At 42.5% G+C, this 20769-nt stretch overlaps 2 long non-coding RNA genes across 4 annotated transcripts in view; both read right to left on the bottom strand.

Annotated features, from left to right (window-relative positions):
• Positions 1 to 2483: 2483 nt before the first annotated feature.
• LOC118452675 overlaps positions 2484 to 20769 on the bottom strand; it is a 24862-nt gene continuing 6576 nt past the window's right edge. The window contains exons 2-3 of the long non-coding RNA XR_004842485.1: positions 7897 to 7901; positions 2484 to 5806 (exon numbers count right to left, since the gene is read on the bottom strand). This is a non-coding gene — a long non-coding RNA (uncharacterized LOC118452675). The remainder of the gene's footprint in view (positions 5807 to 7896; positions 7902 to 20769) is intronic.
• LOC118452674 lies at positions 8533 to 19998 on the bottom strand. Of its 3 annotated transcripts, none has more exons than XR_004842484.1 (3): positions 18800 to 19998; positions 16708 to 17517; positions 8533 to 12865 (listed from the first exon to the last, which is right to left on the bottom strand). It is a non-coding gene; the product is annotated as an uncharacterized LOC118452674 (long non-coding RNA). The 3 variants fall into 3 exon arrangements; XR_004842483.1 differs by having other exon boundaries at positions 8533 to 13528; XR_004842482.1 differs by lacking the exon at positions 8533 to 12865 and having other exon boundaries at positions 16680 to 17517.

The following is a 20769-nucleotide window of genomic DNA, read 5'->3' on the forward strand; positions in this document are numbered from 1 at the left end:
TAAAATGTTTCATGTATCATAGATGAAAAGGCTAAGCTTGGTTTGCCACATCAACATTTTTGCAGTGCTCCTGATACGAGTGAAGTCGGCTTCGCCACTGTAAACTCTCTTACAGTGCAAATACGACTTGCTGGCTCCGTGCCAGTAATGGTGAATGCTGTCCTCTGATGAGGATGATGTGGTGGCGGCTGTTTTAAAGTGACATGTGCAGCGGCTTGGCTGTACTTGCTCTGCTGTAGCAAATGTCAACTAAAATAGTAATTGTGTCCCCTAAGAGTTAGATTATTGCTGCTGTTAACCTATCTGGAAAAACAAGCGAGGAGAAGTAGAGGCAGGTGCCATCCTCGCGTGAATTGCCAGGAAGGGTGTTGTGCAGCTGAGGGGGTACTGCGTCTCGCTGGGGCTGAAGGGCAGTCGTGCTTTACTGGCTTGTACCTGTGAGGCCCGTGTAGCCTCCTGCAAATTCCTGTCCACTTGAAGCTCCTCGCGTCCCCAGGGTAGATTGTGACTGGAGCAACCACTGTCTCGGTGCTACCTCCTGGAAACGAGTGAGTGAGGAAAGAGTTGAGTTTAGGTGCTCTGGTACAATGAAAATTAATTTGCTTACTCTTCATTGTAAATATTTAAACATTTAATTTATAAATTAATAATTATAAATATTTTAATAGTGTAAATATATTTATAAATACATATCTGGAAATAGATGCGTATATGTATATAAATGTATAAGTTTAAATACATTTATATATTATGTGTGTTAATAATTCATAAGTTGATAATTTATAAAATATAAATTAATAAGCCAGGGGAATCATGGAAAAACAGCAGCTCTGTGCTGCCAACAGACTCCTGGGATGGAGTAGCTGCTCCCTCTTGAGAACCAATCGAACGTGGAAGCCCGGTCCCCAACAAGCACAGTTTGTGTGAATCCTCTTGTTTTGCTGAAATTTCTAACCATGTCTCTCTTTTGAACCCTCATCCTTGAGAAGGTTATTTGGCTGCGGGTTAACCTTGTCATGAGTACCGAGGCATGTGATGTGCTTGGCCGTGGAAGCAGGTACGTGTGGGGTCTCACAAGTTTCTGTCAACGCTTCAGTGTTGCGGCTCTCCAGAATGGATAACATTGCTGCCGTTCATTCTGAGTGGCATTGCAGCCTCATTCACAGTGGTTTGATGGTATCTCAAGTATCCCAACCTTTCACTATAGTCGGTTCTCTGTTATTTGAAGGTAAATTTAGGTAAAAATCATGACAGCCAAGACTTTGGAGTATGCCTGCCTCCCTGTAATACTCGGGGATCTGCCTCTTGGGTGCAGTCGATTTGTCAGTCTTACTCCTCCCAAAGGAAACGTGCACCTGAATTTTCCCTGTGCTGTGGTAGTGCTTTATGTGCACAACCTCCAGGTAATGTGCATTTCTGTGGGATGCAACAGGGTGGCTACCCCAGCCTTCCCTGGATGTGCTGCTCCGCAGTTAGCGACACGGCAGGGAACTGCAAGGCATTATTTTGCTCATGTCCACCGCCCTCAAATGGCGTTTGGTTTTGGACACTATTTTGTTTCTAGCTAATACGTGGGTGTTAAGGCTTTGTGTCAACACACAGGTTTTCCAAACCTTGGGTTTTCTCCCTTTCTGTAATATCTCGCTGCCGCCCATACACAGTACGTCGCACTCTGTGTTCAATCGGTAGGTGATGTCCCAATGTGTGTGAGAAGCCCCAGTATAATTCCCCATTTGTTCAGCTGTGTGGACCTGGTGGTTCTGGTGGCTGCTGAATTCCGGCTACTGCATCTCATCATTTTAAAGAAGGAAAAAGAAAGCTTGCAGGAAAGAGCCCTCCTTTTCTCCTTGTGTATTGGGACATCCTGACTGGCTCCAGAGCTGGTGCAGGGGTCTGATCAGGTGCTGCCCTCCACCATCCCCTGCCCCGGGTGGTGGGACAGCAGCACCCTGCGGTGGAGGAGGTGAGGGGACACCAGTCTGAAGAGGTGCTATCTTCTACCTTTGTCACCTTCTGTCCCTGTGGCTTCTATGTCCCCCTTCCTGAAGCTCATTCCCCTTCGTGTTTGAAAACGGCTGCTCTAATAAATACGTCCCTTTAGCACAAGCAGTCTTTAGATACAGGACGCCTGGATGTGTCTTGGCGTGCCATCAGATGGACACATTTTTTTCATAGCTGGCTGTGGAAAAAAGCTGCTGGTCCTTACACATTTGTTCACAGAGGGGACGCTAATGTAGACATGGTCCAAGAAATACCTTTGTAGAGTATCTTGTGTGTGACCTCTGCCAAAGACTTGGTCCTCTCTTTGGAGGCACTGTGATCAAATACTCTTCCATGGCCCTATAGCTGTAATTTTGTGTTAGGGTTTTGAAATCCTCTGCTAAGTAAGGAAGCCCTGATAAGCTCACGATGTGAAGGTGGCTCTACACTTTTTCCAAGGGTCCTTCAGAGCAGATGTTGATGGGAACATTTGATCCATTTCGTTTTTTTTTTTTTTTTTTAACTAGATGTTTCAGCTACATAAACCCCAGCAAATCCCTACATATTCTGTGCAACTTACATTTCTCCACTTTGCACAAATATGACTATTTTTATGCAGAGGCATATAAATGAAATTTCTTCATAGGCATTTCTTTCATGTTTTCTGTTACAGCTTCATGTATCCACATTAGATAAGTCAGGAATATCTGAATAACAAATATTAAAATAGGGTCTTAAAGCACAAGACTTATTGAGTAAAAACTTCAGAGGACCTGGATCATCTCCTGGTACATTCAGCAGGCAAATTGTTTACACCTCAGTACCATGTTTTGCACTGGAGCACATCTGGGTGAATATCTGGCTGCTGTTACTCTGCTTTGGCATCTCTTATCTCTGGGGGACAATCTTCTGTCTGGTTCCCACTGAATCTCTGAGGGGGCAAATAACACTTAAAAGGTAGATGAAAAATGCTCTTTATGTGCCGAGTTTCATATTTTTTAACCTTTGCATTTTAAAAATTCAAAGTAGCACCTTCCATTTCCTAAACCGATGACACCTGAGGATAAGCCAATTGCCTCAAATACCTCAGAAGTGCCGTTTTGCAGATACCCAGTGAAGATGCAGAACCCTGGTATTGCTGGGAACCAACCAGTCACCACTCACAGTAGTGCAAAAACTTTACAGCAGGGTGAGCAAACCCAGCCTTTCTTACAATGTTATGACTACAGTATTTGTCTAAAATGTTTTGAAAACTAGTTGACAACATTTTAAAGAGGAGATTCAAACATTTAACAGTACTTCTGTAGGGTTCCCCCCCCATTTTAATGCACTAATAAATGTAGCTGGCTGCCACTCCACTTTAATAAGGATTATCTTGGAAGCCATCTGTAGATAAAATAGAACTTCTTGAACTTTCTTGTAATATTCAGTTTTAACTACTCGTGTCCATCCACCTATCCAGTTTTGTGGCATCACTGAATATGCTCACTTTTCAAAGTCCAAGGCATAAAGTGGCTTTGTGTTGCTTCTTTAGAAAACAGTAAACATCATAAGAGGAGCCCTGATTTTCAAAACAGGAACATTAGATTTGCATTTTATTTTAAATAAAGTGAATGTATGCATGTGCTTTTAAAGTCTACCTTCAGGCAGGGTTTGTGGTGTCCTAGCCCACCTGTTTTGCCTACAGAACAGCAAGCAGAATATGGATCGTGTTAACAGGCACAAATCCTTCTCTTCGTATCTTCTTCCCCCATTGCAGACTCTCCTAGGGATGTGGCTGAGTTTAAACCTAGGCTGAACGCAGCTGCAAAGTGGGGTGAGGGAATGGCAGGGTTCCCCTGTTGCAGAACCCCTGGCACCCTGTAATGCTGATGGGCAGGGAGGGGCTTGCAGTCTCCCAAGCTCCCCGCCGCCCAGGTCACCCCTCCAACTGAAGTCCTCGGTGTATCCGAATACCATGTGGTGCTGCAAAATGCTTATCAGAGGTGTTGATCTCTGCTAGCCTGGAAATTGGAGAGGCTGCTCCAGCTGCCAGCCCACTGTACTTGGGGGTCTCCACCAGCAGAGGGTGGCTGTAAGACTGTTTATACGTTGCTTTATCGTTTAAACACTTTACAGGCTAAATATTGAGCATGATGGCCTCAGTGCTTCCTGTATTTCCTAATCCTCCAGTTATCTTTAGTTAGTAATTGTAAGAAGTTTAAGTATTTAACAGATTTTCATTTGAGCTTTTCCTCACTGTTTATTTTGCTTTGACATTATTCTTCCAGATGAAAATAACCGAAGATTAAGTTTAGGAAGACAGGTTTGAGATAGTGTTGCTGTTGTTTGGGAACTACTTCAGTCTAGGACCAAAGTATTTGAAAGGAGTGACTCTGTGAATGGGTTGTCAGTGGTCTAGCATTTATTAGGGATTGAAACGTAAGACACTAATAGCAAATGGAATTCATCTCGCCAAACTTCAGACATCTAATGCATCTAGCAGATGCCCGCTCTGTGCTGAGGCTTTCCTTGTGCTCTGCAGAGAGGACTGCATGCATCCCAGGGCTGGTCTATCCAATACCTCTTATCCTAATTTAGGAATCTGTTTGCAGAACACAATCTAGCAAGACCCCGATCCCAAACATTATTTCTGCATGTATAATTAGTCTCATGTGGAGTCCCACTATGTGTGACAGTTAATGACTAGACAGTTAATTATGTGAGTAACTATTACGCAGGAATGGGCTCAGTTCAGGTGCTTGTGCTACAGGGAGGCTAATTTGTCCCTTGAGATGTCTGTTCCTCTCTGTGGACTACAGAGGGAGCAGAGGCTAGACTAGCTCAAAGTTAGACTTCTAAGCGACACGTCTAGCTTAGATAGGTCTCACCCACTGTATCTACAGGCTGGTGTTACCAATAGTGGGTAATGCTCTGCCTCATCTTTAAAGGTCTGTAGACAATAGATTTTATGGATCTGATTTCACATCCAATGATATAAAGTCTGACAGTTACTTACGTAATTAGTAGATCGTCATTAACTGTTCTGCAATCAGTAGAATTCCACATGGGAACAATTGCAGAAGTATAAGTAGTTCAGGCTGTTGTTGACTGGAGATCTGTTAGGAAGCTGTACATAATAAAAGGTAGTAATAAGTGATGTTGGAAAATTTATCATGTTCTAATATATAGTGATTTCTCTTCTGTACTAGATGTTCTGTTGAGAATTCGCCTATGCATATTTAAGTAGTTTTGAAAGGTTTGAACAAAAATTCCAAAATTTCTGTCCTTGATTTCAGTTATTTTGCCACTCAGAACCTATGTTTTCAAAACAGAATTCCTACCTAAAGTTCTTTTCATTTTCAAAAAACCCGAGTACCAGCATTCTTCATTTTGAACTATTTCAGAAATATAGTGCAGATGAGGCCTCAGTATCTACTAGAGCAGGTAACATCCCTCTCCGTTTGCAGAAATAGAGCAAACTAGTGACCAACTCCAGCAAAAGACTGAAGAGGCATCTTCCGTAATGGCTACAAACAGCAGATAACCTCTGGCCTTCCCTTCCACAAAACACAGGCAATACCAAACTCACATGAGCAGGATTTGCATCCTCCTCTTCTGCAGGGATCAAGCCTTTTGAACCACTTTCCAAAACTGCCCACGGTGAAAGAAGGGTGTTTGATGTATTTGAACGCAGACAAATGCTACAAGAATGATTAAAGGATTAGAGGAACAGGGTGAGGAGGAGAAGACAAAGTTACTGCAGACATGAGGGTGTATTCATGACACCAGTGTATGCCAGGGGTCTTCCAGAACATTCTCCAGTCTTACTAGTCTTACACCAGACCTTACACCAGGCTTTAAGCGTGCTCAGCGCTTGAGCTCTGCTTGAGGTTAATAATATGGAAAATCTTATGTGTGATTCCTTGCTGTAATGACCTGTTAGTATACATATGGGCTTTCAGGTTATGGAAATGACCCGTGATTTATGAAATAGCCTCTTCCTGTTTGCAATGATACTGTGAAATATTGAGTCATCTCTAACCCTTTACCCTTCCCTGTATAGGCTCCTTCTTGTTTGCTGCCTGCCCCCTGGGATTTGGTTTGATGATAACCAAACAACAGTTTTTACTTGAACTAGTTTTGGTTTTATCAATTTTGGATGAATTACTGCCCTTTCCTAGGGCATCATCACCGCTGATTTGAATTGTAATAAATTGCTACAAAATTAGCTGTGTTTAGTTTGGGTTAAATTAATGAATGCTTGATTTGGGGGATTAATTACTTGCATTTACTGCGTGCCAAGGCACCTAACTCTCCTCCCATAGTGTAATGAGTCCAGGGACCCAAGAAGTTCTGGATTCAGCCGGAAAGTAGATATTGCCATGCTGCACTGGACTGGATGTCGCTGCCTTTCGGAGCGAGCTCCTAATGCCACTGAAATGTCAGCAGTGCGACGTCCGACCCTGCAAGGGCTGAAATGGAGTAGGTGTCTGAAAACAGAACATAAATTCTTTCATCAAGTTTGCACAGTTGGCTATTTTATCTTTTCTCAACAGAACATAGCAGGGGCTTAGGTAGAGCAGGTTGGATGGTCTGTCTTACTCACCATGGCTTAGTTTAGTTTGACTTTGACTCTGAAAACATAATGTCTTGGCTGAAGAGCTACATTTTCAGTGGCTGTGCAGTCTGATTGGTGTGCTGAGAAATAGCTGGGGACTGCAGAGCTATGTTGTTGTTGATTCCTTTCTGCCAGCGAGACATTCGTGTTCGTCTCTTGGACAGTGCCGTAAGTCACTTTAGTCTTGGCTATCACTGGGCCCAGCTGATACAGTGTCAGCTCATGCATAACCTATATGCTGTTGTATTGCCATCATGCCTTCCCAGAACCAAGTCTTTTTTAGATATCATCTCACAGAGAAACGAGGAAAGCAGATGGAACAAGCCAAATTTTATCAGTGGGGTAAAAGAGCCAACAATTTTCCAGATTTGAAATGCAGTGCCTTATGGACATAGACAATTTACAGTTGCTTTGTCAAGACACAGAATTTTGCAAAATCTTTGACAAGGAAAATACGAATGCGACATGATGGCTTTTCTTGTGCAACATTTTAATGGCTATGATCAGCTTTCCCGGTGAGATCTTACTTTCTTAGAGCAGGAATTTTTCACCACTTATTTGATTTAGATGAATCTTCTGCCAAAATCAACAAGGAACAAATTGACGGGATGGACTTTAGCAACAGGGAAATTGTGACATGTTTGAAGAGAACACATGCTTAGAGGAGGGGCTACTTCTACTTCGGTTTCAAAAAGCAGCTTCTTATCAGCAAAACAAGCTCTGCTCTTTCCTGCAGATGTCTTGTCTCTGCCTTGCAGCAGTGCTACAAAGATGTTGTGTCTTGTGAGAAGCCAAGGGAAAGAAGGAAAGAGATTTACTATAGTAAGGACATCTATGCACGTGCTATTTAAGATCCAGTCATTTTATTGAATTGAACTAAGACAAGCATTAAAACCAGCTGGGACTGTAACGATTATAAGTCTTTGCAGTTATTACAGGGTTTGTTTTTCTACTGAATCAACATATCCTGCAGCTTCTGTGACAAAGGAAGGAAGTACATATTGGTACAACAGCACACGAAAATATCATTCATTGCCCTTCTGCTGACTGGTCATGGGTGGCTTGGGCCAGACATGTCAGTCTTCCAAGAAAAATCAACAGTGCAAAACCTGAGAGCATGAAAAATGCCTTTTTTTTTAACACACAAAGATCAATCTTAAAGCAATGGAGATACTAGTAGTGGTTGTGTCTTTCGGAAACCCAGCTGAACACAGGGAGCCAGGAGTCCAAGAAGTGACTTCGCAGTGATGATGTCGCTTCTCTTCTTCTACTCCTCACTCTTCCCTGAAACGCTACAACCAAAATTGATAGCATACCATGTCTTCCTAAGCCTGAATTCACTCGCTTATAAAGAGAAGAACACAGCCCCTTGATACCTGGAACAAGAAAACTTCAATTGTTCAGCTATGAGTGGATGTCCTTTTATAATATAATATAATATAATATATAAAACGCCAAATAGCCTTGTGTTTTTTAGGTCAAAAGCTAATAAGATGAGCTGAGAGCTCTTAGAATCATAGACTCATTAAGGTTGGAAAAGAACTTCAAGCTGAAGTCCAACCGTCAACCCAACATCACCATGCCTACTGAACCATGTCCCTAAGCACCACATCTACACATCTTTTAAATATGTTCAGGAATGGAGATTCCACCACTTCCCTAGGCAGCCTGTTCCAATGCTTGACAACCCTTTCGGTGAAGACACTTTTCCTAATGTCCAATCTAAATCTGCCCTGGGCAACTTGAGGCCATTTCCCCTCGTCCTATCACCTGGGAGAAGAGATCGACCCCCACCTCACTACACCCTCCTGTCAGGCAGTTGTAGGGAGCAATAAGGTCTCCCCTCAGCCTCCTTTTCTCCAGGCTGAAAATCCCCGTTCCCTCCACCGCTCCCCATCAGCCTTGTGCTCCAGACCCCTCCCCAGCTGCATTGCCCTTCTCTGGACATGCTCCAGCAACTCGATATCCTTCTTGAACTGAGGGGCCCAAAAATTATTACTTCTTCTGTTTCTTCACAGCAAAAATCTGGAGTGCCTAAAAAATGCTGAGTATATGACAGTGATTGACAAGAAAAGTAGGGATGTAAAGAAATACTGTGCCAAAGAAATTTTAATTATTTTTATTAGACAAAATTGATACTGATGTAGGTCTTGCACTGGCAATCTCAGCTAGAAGCCAGGGCTAAGTTTTCTCAGCCAAGGCTCTTATGCACTCTGCCTTTCATGCTTATGGAAGAACACCCAGTTTGGTAAAATCCCAGAGTGACCTTAAGGAGCCAGATCCTAAAAAATTAAAGAGCTGTCTTATCTTTTTATTTTTAACTTTTTCTCAGTGAAAGCATGTCTTATTTTTAGTGTGTGTGCAGTGCATGTGTAAGACTGCTTCCATCATTTTTATTACTGGATCCATGCACTAGCAGATCCCCAAGCATATGGGTTTGGTTCCAGTTAGGTGTGGGCACGTGGCCACGTTTCCATTGAATTATTAAGCATCTATGGTATGGAGTTCATGTGAGCTTTATAATAGCTGATAGCTGCTATCTGATCTGACATAAAGTGAAAATGGCACAGGGAGACAGTAGCTGTAATCGCATTAAGTGTGGCAGTACAACATTAACAAAACTTTTCAAGAAATTTTAACTGACAGGATGAGTGAAAGCTGGGTCTGCACCTTGCATAGTGGGTTAGGGCATATCTGGTCAGATACTAAAGACCCTAATGCTGGATTTATTGTGTCATTAAGCCACAGTTAGAGAGGAGGAGGGTGAACCGTGTCATTTTGAGTTGCTAAAAATGGAAAGCACGCTGTCACTGGTATGTTCTTCTCAGTGAAAAAGCCAGTGCTATTTGCAAACTGCTGTTGGCGATGATTCAGCCATCATCTATCTACATGTTAAATCTTCAAAAAGATCCTGTGTTATTGCATAGTGATGGCAAAGAACAACATAAAACTGCTAACGTTTATTAACAGGGAGGTTTAAAGATGTGACACAGGCATCTGTATAACTGTACTTCACTGAGCTGAGCACGGGTACAATTCTTGGCTGCTTGGATCATTTATCTGACCTAAGACCAAAATATACACTCAATATTCAACAGCCACCTATGCCCAGTAATGACAGGGTCCGCCAGTGACATGTTAACTATGTCAATACATTATTAGCTAAATAGTAGCTAGGTTTTTCTGCTTAAAAGAAAAATAGGCCTTCATTAAATTGTAAGATAAGGTTAAAAAAAAGAATTACTTCTTTCATTATGTAATCTGGTTATCTGCTGTGTTAACTTGGATAATTCAAATCTGCTAATTTATTGACTTAACTGAAATTGCAGCCTAAATCATGTAAAATACAGAGCACTGCTTTGGTTTTAATCAGTTTGGTGAAACTGTACGTAAATTAGGTAAGTAATGTGCTTTGTGAGATTCATGTTTATGCACCCATCCCTTTTACGCAACCCACACATGGGACACGAGAGGTGTTTACTTCATCAGACCTCCACCTGGGTCACAAACTCTGAAGGCACACAGAAGCTCTGGTGTGAAATCACCAGCCTCTTGCGTCTGTCTCCAAGTGAATACCTAACATCCCTTACGTTACCCAGGCTGCAACACCCCGGGTAACAAAGACCGTGATAGTTATCTACCTTGCAATACTGAGAATGTAGCTGGTTATAAATTATGCTTATGTGCTATGGATTTGCTAGAGTTCCTTCACAACCTGCACAAGGCAACACAAGACACAAAATTGCCAAATACATTCACCTATGGTGAAGACCTGCCTACCTGGATACCCGATTTGAAACAGGACAAAGTAGAGCATCTAACCCACTGCTGCAGGGCAAAGCAGCCACAGCCATGGGGCCTCCTATTTCAGCCTGCAGGGGTAGTACCTGTTCTGCTCATTTTTACTATGCATCATGTTCCCTGGAACATGATATATAATAAAACACGCAGGGCGTTGTTTGGCACCAGGGAGGAAGGCTGCCTCTCTCTTGTCTTGGATGCTGCAGCCACGGCTGGACCCATGGAAAGGGGGCGAGATGCTTTGCTTCGGTGCTGCTAAGCACAATGAGTTGGGTGAACCACCTTAAAGAGCAGGATGGGACAGAGAGAAGCATTTGAAAGAAAGAACCTGCCCTACAAGGAGTTAATTTAGAAACTTTCTGTTCTGCCTCACTTGAAGTGTTCTTTATTTCTTTAAAAAAAAAAGTATCCCTTTATGTTCTAATAAAATCTGATTTCTAGAGTTAAGATATTTGTCTTTTGGGACATTTGTTTCAAGGGAAAACCGGAGGTAGGTCCACCTCAAAGATCTGGTGACTTCACCAGAGAGTGCTGATATCATTACATGTGTTTATTACCATCAAAATAATTTGCCTGCCTTTAACTGTCTTGCAGGATTATAATGTTAATTGCTGCAAACGGCATTTCGCTGCCCTACGCTTAGTGTATTGATTTGCACACTTACAAGGCAAGAGTAAATTGCAAAACATTGTGATCTGAATTTAAACCCATTCCTAAACTTTGGCCTGGAAGCATTGAGTTGCTCTCCCGATCATTCACATTTACGCAAGCTGAGTACAGAGGTAAAGAGCGATATAAGGGCAAGGCAAAGGAGAAAGACTCAGCAGAGCTAACTTCTTGGGCTGCATCAGTCTGATTTTTCCACTTTTCAATGCTTGTGGGGCCCTTTATAACAGACGCAGAGCTTGAAGAAAGCATATTTGCTGCCCCTCTACTTATTTACGTAGTGGTGTGTAATTTTTGTGGTGTTCCATGAGCGAAACGAATGGGTACCTGTGCACTTCCTTATTCCTGTGACAGAAGCGGCGAGGGGGGGAAAGGGCAAAAGGAGAAGGCAGAATTTCTGCTACCAGGAAGAAAAAGCAGATAGAATCTAAAAAGATTTTACTGAAGCAACCTGCTAAGGCGCCTGCTTACTGCTGAGCTCTGCTGCAGTTCACCAGCTCATCAGTATGTATATATTCTGGTTATCTGCCGTATTAACTCGGTGACTGGATAATTTGAATCTGCTAATTTATTGACTTAACTGAAATTGCAGCCTAAATCATATAAAACATAGACTATATATATATACATATATATATATGGATTATCGAGGGTTGGTTTTATTGTGGGGCTAAATTCTGGTTCCTTGCACAGTGCTGGAGTGGTTAATTAGACACAGAAATACACGACTTTCACCCTTTGTCTAAACATATTTAAAACGATGCCAAGCTACCCAAACACGGTATTGTCTCACATAAACCCAACTCAAAGCAAGACCAGGCCAGTAACCCGTCCCAGTTCCTAGCTCACATGGCACATCTCCAAGCAGTGATTCTCGCAGAGTATCCCAATACACCAGCTGCTCCCAATGTGAAGAAAACAGTTTGGTAATTCATGACGGATTGTTTATGATTGGCAATATTTACTGTAAGTATTTTTTGGACAAACACGGTGCTGCAAACAGAGAGGGATATTAAGCAGCTGTATGTTCCTACAGCGTGCAGATAAACTGTAGTTGGGAGTTTTTTCCCTGCTAGCAACTCAGGCAAATGGATTGTAAAAGCACTTGGGAATTAGCCTGGGACTTTTATGATGGGCTTGAAGAAGAACATTGTGAGCACTTCTTTAAACATCCCCGCTTAGGTCAGCCAGTGAATTGTTTTACTGTAGTGTCTATGGAGTCCTTAAAAAAACTACAGTTCGGCATTACTGGGGCTCAGCTGGAAAGGCGAGGGCTTTAGGCACCACCCGGTGCGAAGAAGTCACCGTGCTTTTGTCATTTTCTCTTGCAGCCTTGGGGAGCAGGCTGTCAGGCACAGATCCACTGCAGGGCCCCGCTTTCAAGGCCATATCCCCTGTCCCCTCCGTGCCCCCTACACCAATGTGCCACCATTGCACTGATGTGAGGAGCGGGATCTACCCGGATCATGGATGAAGGAAGTGCTGGTTTGCCCAGCCCTTGTGCAGGAGCCCTTGGACAGGGTTTGCAGGGGGCCATGGCTTCACATGCCCCATCCCACTCATGCCCCAGGCGCATTCCACCTCCTCAAAACCTTTGCAGCATATCCAGGGTAGCTCTCCTCTTCATATATTGAAATAATTACTCTGCTACAACTCAAATAGGATGTTTTTTCCAAGAACAGTGGATGATGGCACGTGTATGCAGCTACATAGCTTTGGGGATTCTCTGGAGATGGATGCAGGCAGGGCATTCTGGCTTGGAAGTCCTCAAGAGCAGCATAAAAGGTGTATAATCATGTCCTTCTGCTTATTCTGGCCCTGTGCAAAATGAAACTATGTGTCATAGGCTTAATATTAAATGCACTGAACGGGTCACTGGGTTTCCCTTTAATTCTTTTAATCTTCTTATAAGAGACGAAATAGGCTTAAGTCAAAAACTGTTCCTTAATGTAAAGGGTTGAGGGGGACGGTTGCTCACTTGGCTCTTTGGCGATGAAGACAGCTGCCCCCTAGAAAGGCTGGGTTTGCAGAGCGCCAATACTACTCTGCCGGGCAGGTTTATGCCTCCTTACTCAATATCCATAAAGATTCCCAGGAGACAACTGCAGTCATAGCAGTAGGAAGAGTCAGGCTGCAGTTAAACCTTCCAGCCCACACACAGCAACAGGAAAATCCTGTTTAAGAATGGGGGAAGAGTCCGGATAACAAAAGATCGTGCGCTGATAATGCTGCAGTCCCCCCACCCTCTGTATGGTTACTCCAGTGTAAGTGGATGCAGAGTCCGGCCCACTGTGGGTCTTTATTTTTTTTTTTTTTTATTATTTTATACAGGAGGGCTGTCCAGCCTGGGATAAGGACAGATGTGTTTCTCGGAAGCGTTTCTGCAGTTGAGCTAGCAACAATTTTATTTAATGACCACAGAAGCTCATGTGACTGCAAAAATAGTTTTTTCTGACCCATGCATGGATTTTCTTGTCCAGCCTGAAAATGAGAGAGGGAAGATGTGTTGGAAGGGAGATGCATAGCAGTGCAAGCCGTCCAGCATGGGAGTGGGAAAAGAGGGTGCCTGTTTTGGTCCCTACTCGAGGTTCCGTGAGTGTTAATGTTGCTAGCACACGGCTGTGTTAAGTAAGTAAGAGTTAAAACGCCATCCTGAGCCCAGATTTGCTCTTCTCTAGAGAAACACTGGAAACCTTTTGCGATACGGTACACACAAAATGATTTTTCACCACAATAAGAAGCTATTGGTCTAGTAGTGTAAGCTGAACTCCCCAAATTGACACTTCCAGGCAAGTGAGAAGAGACTTTTAGCCAAGAATCACAACAGTTCTTCCCAGAAAAATGCCCGGAGGGGCAGTATCAAATTCAATTCATGGAGCTTCCTCCTAATCTAACTGAAGAGCCAGAAAGAAAGACCACCACCCATCTTATCTATTGACCTCAGGGAAAACTACTTTGCATCTCACAGTCAAACCATGCATTTTCTGATGGATAGTGTGCTAAAAATATTTTTTTTGTTAAAAAAAATCTGAAGCTTTGCTCTTAATTAAAAAAAAATAACACAAATACATGTTTTTTAAAAATCTCTTTCAAATCTTTGGGAACATTTCAATTTTTTTTTCCACAATAGGTAACAAAGACAGTAGCAATTGGCAACATAAATTTAGCTTAAAAAAATCTTATCAAACCAATAGAAATCCTTGTGCGGGTAAGAAACTACTTGGAGAGGGGGAAAAAAGCACTAAAGATGTCCACTTGAGTAGGGCTTTTGTCTCACATAACAGTCCCATAAGCAAAGCAGCTGAAACTTCTATAGGGTTGGTGCAAAACTGATTGTGTAACTGTACGCTGAAAATATTTAGCAGTGATTCACAGTCAGAAGGGATGTCCCTGCAGGGCTCCATCTCGGGTCTGCTTCCATAAACACGCTAAGGAACAGCTCTTCCTTTTCGGAGACTGGTGTTCACAGTGCCTTTTTTTTTCAATTGACTTTTACAGTATTAGTGCAAAGATAGACGCTTCTCTGCTAGTCAGATCCTCGCTCACTGTAAGCATACAGTTGTGCAGGCTGTAAATTCATTATGTAAATCACTTCCAGCATTTCTCGTGGGTTAATGTAAGGTGTGTGACTTTAATATCATCAATAAGAAGCAAGGTTTGGTCTTTGGAACTAACAAATTAAAGACCAGCTGTCTTCAGTTCCTTCAATTTGGAGAGGATAAAAAGTTACTTGTAATCATTTGGAAAATAACACAAAGAGGAATAGCAGCTACCATGGATTCATCAGGCAGAAATTATATCAGGTAGAAATTGCAATCAAATTTCTTTCTATGATAAGCTAACAAGACTCAGAAATAACCCAAAAGCAGTAGATATCAGATATCTGGTCTCAAGAGAAATTTTTGTCTTGTGGATGTTTAGGGTCTGTAGAAATCAGGTTTCATACACTGTCAGCGCAGAAAGGTGGCTGCTGGGTCTATCCTAGTTTGTTCAATGTTTCACTAACAATATGAATGATGGAATAGAAAGCACACGTATGAAATCTGCTGATAGTGCAAAACTGTAAAGGCCGCAATGTAGTAAGAGGATGGGATTCAAATTCAAAGCAAACTTGACAACTGGAGCAATGTTTGAAGACTGAAACTCAACAGGGACCAGCACAAAGTCATACACTAAGGCTCGATCAGGCACAAAGATACAGGATGAGAAGGAGCTGGTGAGCAGTTGGTTTTCCCAAAAGGATCTGGGAAGTACAGTGGATCACAACACCGCCTTCCGTCACCCATTATGCCCTGCCACTGTGGCAGGAATGACAGTTGCACAGATATGGCTGGAACAGGTCTTTACCCTGATGTGGATCCATGCATCGTCGCTCTTGGAAGTGGAGACCACAACCAGAAGTCTACAGCGTTTCACGCTATAGTTTACTCCACAGAGTTGGCAGGCTAGAAAGGTTTCTAAAAAGGGATCTAGGAAAAGCAGATACATTCTCCCACACCAACTTCAAAACATTTAGTAAGCTGGTGCAGTGTGCAGAAGCATGAAAATACAGAATATCCTGCAGCCAGACACAGCTCTGATGGGGGCAGGCGTGGCAGGAGGGGCTGTAATTCAGGCGGCAGCTCCCAGCACAATGATCTGGCACCCACAACCTCCAGCAGATGCAGCTGACCACTAAAGAAGACAAATGACATGTAAGTGCTAAAGGATTTTTTTATTTTTACATGGATTACATACCATACAGTGTGCTTCTTATCAGACCACACTGTAATGTAACAAAAAGGTCAGCCCATGACTTGAGCAGAGGCCAGGCTAGCTGCAGTCACGTTAAACACAAATACAACCTAAACACTATTTCACTACATGGAATTTACTCACAAGGCTCTCGGGTGACTGACTTGCTAAAGGTGGTGGAGAACTTGGCTCACCCAAGCACAGCTGTGGACTACTCCATCTATCCCATATTCACTGACATTTATCCCATACTCACTGACATCCATCCCATATTCAATGAAAATAGTTGTAAAAGTGGGTGGTGGTGGTGCGGAAGGAAGAGTTGAACTGCTGGATCTGAACAGCAGAAGCGTGGTTGAGAGGGGAATGGATTAAATACTGGACTGATAGTTTGCAGAGACGGTAAAAGTCAGAGTGAGAAGGGTTTACAACTCCTACAGAGGGAATACTCTTGAATTTGTGTATAGAAGAGGTATTTTAGTAGTTCTACAGCTTAATGTCAACTTTTAATGAGCAGTTCCAGCACCACACATAAACAGAGCCTAAACATTCTGAGTCCTTCACTGCCGTAGTTACTCAGTGATATCTGTGCCAATGGCCACTGTTACTCACAGGTAGGAACAGCCAGGCAAATCTGAAACACCAGGGGACTGTTTCCAGGTTTAATTCCATGGTTGTTACGTGACTGTGTGCTTTATCAGTCAGAAAACCAGATGCCTCCTTGGCAGCTGTACTGCAGCAAGGGACAACTGGTGGAGTGCGATGCGATGTGATAGGAGCAGGTTTAGTTAAACAAAGAATCTCTCCCGTTATCTTTCTGAAAAATGGTTGGCAGAGAGGCTTGCTGGTGTTGTCCCTCTCCAAAAAAAAAATCAAGACTCTGAAACAAAACATTTCGAAAATATAATATACTTTAGTAAACATACCTTTAACTCTCTAGTATGAGTTCCAGCTCATCACAGCTGCTTTCCTTTGAGCCGCCAGTCTGCTTGTAGGAAAGGCACAGAGAGCAGCCCAGCAAAAATGTGAATTATTTATGTTCCTTGAGTCTTGTCACTGGAGCCTTGCTTGATTGAATGGATCTGCAGAGACACTTTCTGTAGCAACCCAGAATCTTGCCCAGCAAAACGTTGTCCAGTCACAGGTAACATAGAACAGTAGCAAATATCTGCCTGGGTAGCTGAAGATGACACAGAAGTGCCAGAGTAAAATATATCTGGGTTTCGCGTCCTTCAATCTTCCAAGACCCACCAAGATGTCATTTCAGAGGGTGAGCTGGTGGCACGTCAACTCGGGTACCAGTAACAATCTAGCTGTGACAACGTGGGATTTTGAAAGACTATACAAGCCTTTGTGGGAACTTGGCAAGTCTTTAGCACCAGGAACACAAGCTGCTGTGGTCAGGCTCTTACCGGTAGCCCAGCTAGTTACAGTCAGTGTAAATAAAGATGTGCTTCCCAAAAGCCTTCTGTCACACCTTTGGGTGTTATATCCACATACCAAATACTGGGTTTGATAATATTGTCCAAAATATTTCACAGATCTGGTTTTTATGCCATGGTATTTAGTGTAGATTGACAAAGGCGGGAATATGTGGATTCAACACTTTCTTCCCTGTTGTTAGCCTTTGATCCTGGCTCATTGCTGTTTGCAGTCTGTCTGCCTTCTTGTAAAGATGAACTCATCACAATGAAAATGTTACGGAAATTACAAGCTGCCAGGACTGTCTTGCAAAGCTTTGAAGGGCAATATAGGTTAGTACATTTGTCTAGACATACTACGCATATTTTTCAGTATGTCAGTATTTGAATTTTTCCTAATTATCAATCTATCAATTTTTTTTTTTTTTTTTACTAAATGTATTCCATTTGTCTTAAGAACTTCTGAGGCTGTGAAACCCAAACTGTATTAGAAAAGTTACACTATGCAGAATGTCGTAAATACAGAAATGTCAGTAGACAGTTCCTTCATCACACATCTCCAATTCAGCCTTGTTCACCACCAGACACTGGAAGAGCAAACTGCAATTTTTTTGTGCTTTCCCAAGTGTTGTAATTCCAGGGTTTCCTACATTTTGACCTTATGAACAAAACTAGGCTCTCTGCATTCGGAGTAACCTAGGTGCTTAATTCCAAACGGGAGATAATCCCATTATAAAAAGCTTATGGTTATTTCGTCAGAGGTCACCAAAGTACAACTCTCAATGTGAATAAAAGTGAGGGAAGCTGCATGAGACCTACGTAACCTAGGCAAGGAGTAATCTGATTGGCAGATGTGGGAGGCCTAGTTTATATTTAAAAGTTTTGCTGATTTAGCAATACCAAGACTATAACAACATTTGCCAATCAATACAGCTTTGCTGGTGAAAACCTGCAGATGCAGTTTCAACAGCAAAACATCCTTTGCAGTTCTGATACAAGCAATACCTAGTTATTAAAGCAATTTAAATTGGATCCCGTCTCTAGGAGGGTTTACCAGCTCTCCTACTGCAGCTACATTGGCAAACTTTCTAGGCGAGGCTGTTCTACAAATCAGCTACTGAAGAGCAGGAGGCTGATGACAGCAGAGCTGCTTTGGAGACTTGATGAGAGTATAAAGCTTTGCCCTTTGGGAGGAACCACAGAGGAACACTGTCTGTCTGCTGCCTTAAGTGAATCTCTGCTGGAGAACAAAGGACTTCAGCTCATGTACAGAGAGGTAATTTACATCTCATTAAACCAATATTTAAAAATCTACACTGTGTTTGTTTCTTTAGTGTCTGTGTTTTTCTTTTCCAAACATGTCAAAAAAGGATGCATCTTCAATTAATTTTTTTTACTTTTCCAGAATGAAAATTAGCAAGAACATTTCCGGATGTCTAGAGATCCTTTTTTTTTTCTATCCTTGCCTAGCTATGAAACAGTTTAAAGGAATTTCATTAAAATTCCCAAGAAAATTCAGCGCAAGCATAAACATGAGTATTTTCAAGTACAACTACAGATTTTTTGGAATGTAATATATTCTTGAAAGACTTCTTACCTTGATATATTTTCTCAGGTCATACTATAACTTCACAACTATCCAGCAAAACATCTTTAATTATCAGTTGCTGGTGATTCTCAGGCCAGGTGTGCTACATGTAGGTCTAGTCTAGAGGCTTTTCAGTGTGGGTTTTATATCAGCAAAACCCCTATATGCATCTGTAAAAAAACCCCAAATAACCAACTTTAACCGACAGCTGTGTCAACTGAGATAAGAAGAGGTGGGACATAGTTGTACTAGAAATATTTCTAACTAATGATTTCAGCAAAGATATGCTTTCAATAGGAGGTGGTTTCAAGAAGACACGTATGAAGCGTGCTTTTGCAGGCACAGATAAATCCTCACTCTGTAATATTCCTGCAATACTAAAATTCCTGTAATAATAACCAACTTTTCATTAGAGAGCCCAAGGACAGATTCAGTGGGCAATTCTGTGCCACTCTTAATGAGCTGTTTCAAGAATTGCTCAGAGTGTGGAGCGTCCCCACAGCTCACCAGCATGGGGGGGTCTCACAGGCAACTTCTCGCTAACAGCCTGTAGACCTTGCTGAGCTACTTCTCACTTCATACAAAGACCAGTAAAGACAAACTAGTAATATAATAAAATACTGGATCTGCTCAGGCATGTAGAGTGTACTCAGTCTCAGGGAGCCAGGTGTGTTCTGGAGGGTAGCAAACTGCTTCGCCTCACATCTGGCTCCGTCCTTTGCTGATCAGTAAACAGCAAATCTGGTTTTGAGGGTGGCCTTGGACCACATGACACCCTCATCAATGCAGTTTTGCTCGTATTATTGGTTTTGCTCCTGCAATTAGTACGACCGAACATTCTAACTTACAAATATCGTCGTTTTGGGAGGAGCTAGGTTTTCCCGCCCCCGTGTTTCTCCCCTTGGAGCAGAACAATATGTACTGTTTTTGCCAAACAAACTGGGTTTACATTATGGCTTGATTCCTGGTACATAGTTAATATTCTTCATGGACAGCATGGCTTCAAATAGCTGGCTAATATTTACAGAGTGAAAAAGTCTTGCAGTCCCAGCTTCGGTTGGCCAGTGACAGAAACTTCAGTTTCATTTTCTTATCTTGTGGTGACACACACTGCAAAGACGAAATGGTGTGTACGAAGTACAGCATTTCGAGGATTACAGGAACAAACATGAACATACAACTCAACGGGCAAATAAAAGACACTGTTATGTTTCCAGCCCCCTCTTCCCTGTTTCGAAGGTCACGTTTTTCAGAAAGGGAATACAAATACCAACATAGAAACTAAAATACACTTTTATCCAGAGAAAATGGCGAACAGCAGTTTTTACCAGAAACTGGCCAGGTCTCTATTTTTGCTATCTTTCTCCTATATTTGAAGAATATACATACATATATAATTTTTATAGATATATATGTAAATTTGCATTTTAAAAATTATCTCACATAATGTGTTTTTCAAAGTGCATTTTAATGAAGCACTCACCCATGGCCTACTTTCAAATGCCAACAGTCCTCCACAGTTAATAAGTAATATGCAGCGGGGGAAGGAATGGCTGTATCTTAAAATGCTTTGCAAGCATGTTAACTTACAAGAGGTACCTTTGGGCAAATCCCATGACCAAGAGCAGGTTTTGTTACTTTTGACTGTACTAGCTCTCTCCTAATAGCATGGTGAAAAGGAGAAACGCTGCTCCTGGCTCTGTTTAGAACTAAAAACACCGGTGTGAAGGGCACACAGTGAAAAGGTGCGGGACAGACGGGCATCAGAGAAGCAGGGAGGCCAGGGTCACTTCCTGAGGCAAATGAATTCCCTCCAAGGTGGGGAAAATCCTGCGTGCTGGCAAGCAGCCTGCTGGCACCCCTGGGCCACACCGGCCCTCCCGGCTCCTCGTGGCACAGCCGCCCCCGAAGGCGCCAAGGCCGCGTTTCCCTGACGGGCCTACGTGAGCGCTGCGGCCTGTACTGGTGCGACTCGCTTC

Source organism: Egretta garzetta, unplaced genomic scaffold, assembly GCF_000687185.1.
Source record: "Egretta garzetta isolate BGI_Z169 unplaced genomic scaffold, ASM68718v1 scaffold20, whole genome shotgun sequence".
In the NCBI taxonomy this organism is placed as follows: Eukaryota; Metazoa; Chordata; class Aves; order Pelecaniformes; family Ardeidae; genus Egretta; species Egretta garzetta.